A 7,514-nucleotide genomic window follows, 5' to 3' on the forward strand; every position below is an offset into this window, starting at 1 on the left:
TGCCTTGTGGGTTAACTCATCTGGACAACAGCATTGTTACCTGAGACTACTTGGTGGACCTGTACTAATGTTTTGACTAAATGTGCCTCTTGGGATGCTTTCCAAACTGAGAAACACCTTTTAGCATGATAGTACACACTCTGCCCCATATAAGACTATATAATGGGAAACAAGGGAATATATGTATATATATGAGTGAGGCCACAAAGAAAAATAGTGTGATACTCCTCATCTTACTCCTTGTTACTGTCAGCATAGCATGATTGACACCTTTATCAAGGTAGATAAAAACTTTAAAACATTACAGCCAGGCACAGTGGTGCACAGTGGTGCACGCCTGTAATCCCAGCATTTGGGGAGGCAGAGGCGGACAATCTCTGTTAGTTTGAGGGCTTAGAGGGGTGCTGCTTACTCGCTTACTCCACTTGGTGCCATGGACCGGCCCAGTTGGATTCCCCGCGTCCGTGGGGAACAAGGCCCTGGACAGGAAGACACGGTTTCGGCGAGTTGACAGACAGAGACCAGTGAGGCTTTGGAATCTGCTGCGATTTTACTGCAGTCAAGCTGATATTTTTATAATGATCTTACAAAAAGGCACCTTAAAGTTGGCATACTTCCCAGAACATTTAGACTTTTACCAAGAATACAAAGTTTACATTTTAACTCAAAAATGTAGTTAAACAAAAAGCAGTGCCCACAAGAAATCTTGGCCTAAAAACTTTTTAATCAGAGCAAACAAAAAGAAACCTCAAATGCAGTTTCATTATTGCTAACCAGTGAAGAGGAAAGTCATGAGCTAAGTTAGATGCCTGCCAAAATCTTTGTATCAAAATCTAATTACACCTTTGTTAACCATCCTCCCATATGTCCTGATTTATAATATAAGATTATAAATCTTCCCTAGAAACAAGGCGCTGAAGGGAGGGGAAACTCCTGCCAGCTGTACTTCTCATGCTATTTTTTCTTAAGAAGGAGCCCATTATTTTTTCACTATTCTTATAATGCCTATTAATACTAAATCTAATTTATTACTTTTCTTAAACTTATTCCTTTTACATTTTATTTTTATTAAAGCTTTTAATAATCTACTAATGATAAATTTCTTTATAAAATTAGTTGTGCTGTTTCAGGAGTCACAGAGAAAGATCAAAGAATTCAAAATTCCATTCCCAAGACCGCACACAAAAAGCACAGAAATCTCAGAATATGTCTCTTTGCCAGGCGGGGGGGAGTCTGCTAGGGACCTCCAGGGATCGAATTTCGGAAGAAAGCATGTCTCCCGCCCTGTAGCACAATCTATTGATATGCTACTCTGGCGACACTGAAGTGGGTGTGGCAACTTGGTTTTACTCAGTCTGCTTTGTTATAGAGCCCAGGACCACACTCCCAAGGATGGCATCACCCACAATGGCCTGTGCCCTCCCCATCAGTATGTAATGAAGAAAGTGTGTTACGGATCTTATGGAGGCCTTTTCTCAATTAATAATCCCTCCTTTCAGATAACTCTAGATTGTGTGCCAAGTTGACATAATACCAGCTAGCACACCATGGTAAAACAAAACAAAACAAAACCCTACAAAAACAAAACAAAGACATAATTCACATAATTGGCACCTGTAGCACAATTTAGCAGAGCTAATATATCTGGCATGAATTGTGGGGTGATGGCACTTAGGCTTTGAAGTAGCGTTTTGCAAATAGTCAGTGATTATTATCTGAAGGTTATGGAGTTGCTCTTCCTGAAGATTTCTCAGAGCCTTTTCACAATTTAGTCCTGAAACATGCCTGACAAGCCAGGAAGTCTCAGATGGCAGAGAATTGCTTAGGTAATGGGTCTTTCAAAACAACCCCTAGATTAGTTAAGACATTTTGGTATTCAAAAATTTACTTGCCACAGTGCCTTTTGTTTAACCACAAAGAGGCCTCTCATAATCATTTTGGAGTACAGTCTGTCAGAGGCTGATCCACCCTGATGCTGAGAAGTCTAAATTCATCAGGCAGTGTCTGTTTCTTCAGCCAATTTTCCCATAACACATATCTACATTTGGTGCCCAGTATTGTGGGGCCCAGAGAAAAGAGGGGTCCAGAAACTCCAGGACTGGAGGTAAGCTATACTCACAGGATAAAGAAGACTCCAGAATTTGTCAGGCATGTGTGGAATAGCACATCTTAGGAGCAGCAACATGTACAGTTGCTAAAATACTTGTTGAAAAGCATTAACTATACAATTATGACAAACATCGCAGATACAAATAGAAAGGCTCTTGAGACAAAGAATTTAAAAAGAAAAGTTTTTCTCAGTAGAAGAATGGGAAATGTTTAATGACAACCTACAAGTAGAAGGCTCTAGAAACAAGATATAAAGGAAAAAAAAAAAGGCGTCTTCCCTGCAGGAATAGAGAAAGGAGAAAGGATCTTAGAATTTTCTTGTTGTTTGTTTGCTTGATTTTTTAAAAAAATGTTTTTGTTTTTCCTTTATAATTGGATTAACTATAAAGTTCCCTTTGTGGGAAATGGTTTTTGTTTTTTTCCTAGTAGCAGGAATAACTCAACATCAATTGTCCCATCATGGGGAAAAAATTTTAAAACAAGCCCAATGTCTAGCACAAAACAATTGCAATCAGGGCATAAAGCTAAGCCAATGCTGTTTAAATATCCAAAGGTATTAGTCATTCATTATATGAAGGAAGTTCCCTTCTCTTGATAGTCCTATTAATGCTTATATGAATCTTTAATTTTCATAGTAAATAAACTGAAGGAACAGATTTCCTGTTTAGCGTGGTGGCAAGCAGGGAGTCACTGGAATGGTAGTGGAGAGCTACCCCCTGCCTGATCCATAAGCAGAGAGCCTATTTCTGACACAGACTTTGTCTGTTGTTTTTTAACTTTTTATTGGTTCTCTGTGTATTTCACTTATGCACCCCAATCCCACTTATCTACCATTTTCCTTATATCTGCCCTCCACCCTTGCAATCTCTCCCACAACAGAGAAAAAAAGAATCTTACTGCAGAAGCTGTAGTGTGTCACAGCGTGTCCCACAGTATATATATACCCTTTGGTCCACACTTCTTTGCCAATGTTCATTGCAATGACTCCTTGATCTGGTACGTGGACTGTGGCTTTTGCTACTCTATCAGGCCGGAGCCCACCATCAAAGTCGAACAGTTCTTGAGTGGTGATTGAAGGTTGAAAAATAATTTAAAAAACCAAACAAGCAAACATAACCCAAGACACTACACATGGAATCTGTTCGAGATGGCTTCCAGTAGAAACTAGGCAATCAGTTTATTCCATAGTCTCTTTTTATAGTCAGAGCAAAGCACTTTGATACAAAGAAGTTCATCAAGAAGTCAAACTTGTTTACTTCTACCACCTGTCTGTGTGATCCTCACACAATCAAAAGGAAGTGAAGTTGGCAAAAACATCCTGTCTATCTCTGTCTCCAGAGCTCAATAATAAAGCATCCTAACAAACAAGTGGCTCTCCACAGGTCTCCCTTTTTTATTTTTTTAAAAATTGACCATAACTCAAGAGCTATGGAGCAGAAGATTGTGCCTGTCTTAGGTTATCTTCCTTGAAAGATATTTTTTTTACCCATCATTGGTACATGAATTCCATCATTCTTGCCCTGTCTTTGGTTGAATATTCTTCAGAAAGATCTTATCCCTCTTTGACTACCAACCTCCTCTAGGGTAGATGCTAGAGTTTAATCTTATGCAAATCAGCTTAATTATCACTGGTAGGAGACATGCTCCTAATAAAAGTAATAAGCCAAGTCCTATAACAGTCCATAAAAGTGGCTTAGAAGATGACCCCTTATCAAATTACCAAGGCTAAGAAACATTCACAGGCTGTTGAACAACCAGAACCTGTAGTTTACATTGATGGCAAGAAACATTAAAGTTTGAATCTTGCGTAAAAATGTTAACATTTCCAAACAACAAAGCACAAGGAGAATATACATAGGCAGTTACAGGGCCTCCCAAGAGTTTCTGTAACAAGCTTCCAAATATGTGTCTGCTTAAAACTGGAATCAGATCAAAGCCTCATAGTCCTCTTTTTCTCATTCTTCCTGATACTGTTGAGAATTGTCCTGATTACCAGATCAATCGAGTCCAGTCATACTGTATCTAAGAGGTTTCTCTGCATAGCATCATCTCCTAAGGGCAGAATTAAACAAATCTGGGTCAGGACCATAAGTCAACATAGCTCTCCAGTCACCATCAGGACAGAATTCACCATGGTCTGCAGCAGGAACATTCTCCTTCTGGGGAGCATCTCCTACAAATCGCACCAGCCTATCTGGATCCATGTGGCTCCTGCCTCCTGCAGAAAAACACAAACATGCCCTCTTTCCCATATTAATATGGGGTCAGGGCCCTGCCATATTCCAGTAATCAGATCGTTCCATTTGGGCATAATAATCTTTGGTGTTAGGGTGCCACAATCAGCCACAGAAAGGCCTTATATAACCACATTAAAATTTTTTTAAATAAAGAGAGCATGATTAAGATAATTCTGTGGTGTTTGGGGATATAACTAGCCCTTTTTATTTTTTGCAATTGGTTCTTAAGAGATCCATAGGCACGCTCCACAATTCCTTGACCTTGAGGATTATATGGAATACCTGTTTTATGATTTATATTCATTTGCACACAAATGCTGAAAAGCTTGAGTAATATATGCAGTACCATTATCAGTCTTTATAACGGAAGGAATACCAATTGTAGCAAAACATTTTAAGCAATGACTTGTAATGTGTTTGGTGGCTTCTGCTAAGGGCGTTGCCATGATAAATCCTGAGAAAGTATCAGTTGTTATGTGAACATATTTTAGCTTTCCAAATTCTGGGACATGAGTAATGTCCATTTGTTTAGAATGGTTCCAACCCTAGGTTTTAAGTAAGTTAACTTTATGTTACAGATTTTAAACATATACAATGACCAATAATCTATAACCAAGACATATTGAACATGGTAAACTTATACATTCAAGACAGACTAAACACCTTGCTATTTGTTGAATCCAATTTTTTATGACCACAGAAGCTTTGTGGCAGAATTAACCATTTGCTTTCTTACTGGAGAAACTGAGAAGCTGCCTTTTTTTTTTTTCCTAACTCAAATGATTTTAGCTGTTGCTTGACACTGCTCAGCAAATTTTGACTTCGATAATAAATGATCTTCTCCTGTCAAACATTTTCTTGCTAATTGCTTTCAGTCCCTGGACAGGGCCTCAGTAGACAAGGAGTCTAAGAGAGCTTGAGTAAAAGGTGCTGTAGGACCATATTGAGAGCACGCAGTTTTCAATTCTTTTAATTGTTTAAAAGATATAGGCGCATGGACTCTTACCATGTCCATCAGGTTGCTCTATACTTGGAAAGCCATAAAACTCACTTATATCTTCTTTCTGCCTAACTTGTTCTTCCTCTAATTCTGCAACCTCATCAGGATCTAAGTTATTCTCAAGATCTTCTTCTAACAAGAAATTATCATTAGGAGGGACATACAACTCTTTTGGAGGAACTGATGGTTTAATCGCATATTGTCCCAAAGTCTTCCATCTTTCTTTCCTCTTTCTCTCTAACCCTGAAAATTTCACTTTCTCGGTCCTGTGCTGCAAATACAGAATATTTCTAATTAAATTACATACAAAAAACATGAGGCTACTGCCTTGTCCTATTTTTCCTCTTGAATTTTACTCACCACGCCCCTTTCTCTTTATGATCCGAACTCACCAACACCTTTGGAGTCCTTCACTGCTTCCCCATATCTCAAGTCCCTGTTTTTGGGCGCCAAACTGCTAGAGCCCACAGGCAGAGTCAAACAGTTCTTCAGTGTGGGGAGAGGATTGAATACAATTTAAAAAAAAAAAAACAAACAAGGCACTACACATGGGATCTGTTCAAGAGGGCTTCCAGTAGAAACTAGGCACTCAGTTTATTCCACAGTCCTTTTTTTATAGTCAGAGCAAAGCACGCTGATACAATGAAGTTCATCAAGAAGTCAAACTTGTTTACTTCAACCATCTGTGTGATCCTCACACAAACAAAAGGAAGTGAACTTGGCAAAACATCCTGTCTATCCCTATTTCCAGGTGAAGGCCAGGGTGAAAACATGTTTTTTGCTGAGAGCTCAATATTTAAGCATCCTGACAAACAAGTGGCTCTTCACACTACCAGTACTGGAACCTCACTATAACTCCTCTTGGATATCGTGTTGTTGCCCTGTGTCATGGGCTCCTGTGGATTTGGGTCTGTAGGACTGGCCCCTTCATGTACTCAGCAGATTATCAATGGGGTCGATGTTGGGTGGGCCAATTCAAAACTCTGGATCTGGGTCTGAGAGGTATCTGAGATGGTTAGTGTTAGTGCTGCCATCATGTGTGTGGGATATAACCCACCAGCTACACTGCCAGCTCTCTCTCTCCTGGTTTCTCTCCCTCTCTTTGTCTCTCTTTTTCAGAGGTACCCCTCCTTCTCTCTCCCTTCCCCCTTTCCACAATAAATTTCCTCTTTTATGCCAAATATGTTTTGAAGTGTTCTTAATATTATACCAGTCAGCCCACAGCTCTCCCGCTCCCACACTCCACCCACCCAACCCACCCCAACTCCCACTCTTACCTCCTAATCCCAATCCATGTGCATTGCAGCTGGTGAAGGTCCATGGCTCCTGGACTTGCCCTCATAAATTTTCCCTCAACATTGCTCAGGCATTTGGCCTTTTTCTTACGAATCTCAAGGTGCAAACACTTTCATGGTAATTCACATGGCCCCAGTGGTGGTGTTCAGCACTGCAACTTCTGCTGAGCAGAAAAGCAGATGCCAGGACAGCCTTAGAATCTGGAGCCCTGTGGGCTAAAGACTGAGCTGCTGTCCTCTGGATCACTGATCCATTAGTATCTGCTCAAGCTGAGAACCATGAGCACATGCTATCATATCTAGCTTTAATCTCACATCATGAGGGTCATTCAAAACTGTTCCCTTTCTGTGTATCCTCTTGCTAGATCAGAGAAGCCTGGTTCCCATTGTCTTTATATCCTAATTCCCAGACCAGTTTCTAGTAAAAACAACAAAATCGTCCTTTGCTGCCAACCCCTTAACTCAAATAGATTTTCTTTCTTCATTCTGCTTAGCTTTTACCCCACCCTTTAGACAACCCACATGAATGCTTCTGCCCATAATTTGGGCTCCTGTACCCAGTAACACACTCAGATATTCTCTTACAAAACTACTAGCTTATTGTAAACTGTTAAAGATAATTAAGACATACTATGTCACAGTCACTTTATAAGTGATGAAATTCTTTAGTGTGCTCAGAACTATGCTGGTAGTCATGCTAAGTATTAATGTAATTCATTTAAAAGGACAAGCTTTGGCTTTTTATAGATGCTGTCAAAGGTTAAGCCTAAAAGCAAATGTCCAGTCCCTAAGAAGCTGGGGAGATTTCTCACTGGGGATTTCTCTAAAACCAATGCCCTGCAACTCACAAAGACTGTAGTTCAGCTGCAGATT

This window comes from Psammomys obesus, unplaced genomic scaffold, assembly GCF_907164565.1.
Source record: "Psammomys obesus unplaced genomic scaffold, mPsaObe1.curated_primary_1811, whole genome shotgun sequence".
Lineage (NCBI taxonomy): Eukaryota > Metazoa > Chordata > Mammalia > Rodentia > Muridae > Psammomys > Psammomys obesus.